This window comes from Rhagoletis zephyria, unplaced genomic scaffold (genome assembly GCF_001687245.7).
Source record: "Rhagoletis zephyria isolate East Lansing unplaced genomic scaffold, Rhagoletis_zephyria_1.1 Rzeph_scaffold_00020, whole genome shotgun sequence".
NCBI classification, from domain to species: domain Eukaryota; kingdom Metazoa; phylum Arthropoda; class Insecta; order Diptera; family Tephritidae; genus Rhagoletis; species Rhagoletis zephyria.
The window spans coordinates 206,628-208,962 of NW_016157104.1; positions in this window are offsets into that span (position 1 = coordinate 206,628).

The following is a 2,335-nucleotide window of genomic DNA, read 5'->3' on the forward strand; positions in this document are numbered from 1 at the left end:
AGTACTCTAGGTTTCATGAAAGAAAAAAATATAAGTACAAGATAACATATCATCAATATCAGTCATATTTTTCGTTGCTGTGAACTTGTTTCAAAACTTCTGTATTTTCCTTAATATAATTGTAAAACTCTGTGCACGTCATTTTGAACATATTTAGGTACATATCGATGGCTGAGTGGAAGATCGATCTATCTCGGCTGCCAGTTAGAAAACGCCCTATCTCAGAAAACTTTTCAAGCCCTTTCACGCCCTACTTCAGAATTTTATTGAAAAACGCCCTAATTCAGAATATTATCGAAAATCACCCTACCTCAGAATTTGGTTGAATAACGCCCTATCGCAGAATTCGGTTCAAAAACGCCCCATCTCAAAGGAAAATACATTGAAAATAAGCTGAGATAGGGCGTTTTTGAATCGGCATCTAAGATAGGGCGTTCTTCAACCAAATACTGAGCTAGGGCGTTTTTCATTCAAATTCTGAAGTAGGGCGTTCTTGAAAAGTTTTCTGAGATAAGGCGTTGTTTAAAAATTTTCTGAGATAGCGCGTTTTCGAACTGGCTGCCGAGATAGGTCGATCATCCACTCAGCCATCGATATACTTATCATCAACTATTGCTTGTGCAAAGTTCAACTATCTCGAAATGTGACTATTTCACAAATTAAATCGGTGCACTGAGAGAAAGAAGTTTAGAATTAAAAAACCGTGCTAAATTAAAAAAACACGCATATGAAAGAGCACCAACCCAACACGTAATACCGATTGATTTTTCATAATTAAGTTAAACAATCATTTAAATTCCATGCTGGTTGTAATGGGAATTGAACCCTGACCCTCTGGAAATTAGCAAATTGTGGCAAGCATCGTCTCGCACTCAGCTACAGCCAGACATGTAAATGTGAATCAACACCACGCGTGCGTGTTATGAAAGTATTATTTTTAAATACGAACATTTTTAAACGATAATCAAATAGAAAATATTCATGTTTACTATGCGTTATTTCCCTCAGTGAATTCATAACATTTTTCTGAATATTACCCGCGTTTTTTCCCTTAGTGTAGTGATTTTTGAACTTTTATTCAAATTTGTGCAATCAAATCAAAAACCGGGACACTAAAACGAAACCCGGGACATTTTAAGGTTGGACCGGGACACCGGGACAAATAGTCTAAAACCGGGACATGTCCGGGAAAACCGGGACATCTGGCAGCCGTAGTTAAAGTGCAAATTTCAATACGCTAGAAAATCGCGTTGATTTTTAATATTTGTATACCTTTCATGAGCATGAAATGGTATTATAACATTGGTCCGATGTTTGTAAGTACCAGAATAAGAAGAAATAGATCCATTAAAATGTATACTTAAATGATCAGAACGTCGAGATGAGTCGATTTAGCCATGTCCGTCTGTCCGTCTGTCTGTCTGTCTGTCTGTCCGTCTGTTTGTATGCAATCTAGTCTCTCAGTTTTCGAGATATCCGGATGAAATTTTGTAGGTGGGTGTATTTTTATAATTTATTAATCTTTTTTCGGAACCGGAAGAATCGGACCACTATAACATATAGCTCCCATACAACTGATTGTTCAGATATGAGATTTTTCGTTATAACTTATCCATTTATGCAGCTAGGAACATGACATTTTTCAATACTTCCACCCATTATCAACAGAAAACTTAAAGTGAAAATTACAAAGATCGGGTCACTATAACCTATAGCTCCCATACAACTGATTGTTCAGATATAAGTTTTTTCGTTATAACTCCTCCACCTAAGTAGATAGGAACACGGACATTTGGCACTGTTGTCACTCATTATCAGAAGAATACTTTCAGTGAAAATGGCGAAGATTGGGTCGCTATAACCTATAGCTCCCATACAACTGATTGTTCAGATATAAGTTTTTTCGTTATAACTCCTCCACCTAAGTAGATAGGAACACGGACATTTGGCACTGTTGTCACTCATTATCAAAAGAATACTTTCAGTGAAAATGACGAAGATTGGGTCGCTATAACCTATAGCCTCCATACAACTAATTGTTCAGATATAAGATTTTTTGCGATAACTTTTCCATTTATGCAGCTAAGAACATGAAAATTCGCGCCTTTTCACTCATTGTTAACAGAATACTTATAGTAAAAATAACAAAGATCGGGCCACTATAACATATATCTCCCATACAACTGATTGTTCAGTTATGAGAATTTTCGTTATAACTCCTCCATTTATGCAGCTGGGAACATGACATTTCGCAATATTTCCACCCGTTATCAAAAAAATACTTACAGTGAAAATGGCGAAGATCGGGGGGCTATAACCTATAGCGTCCATACAA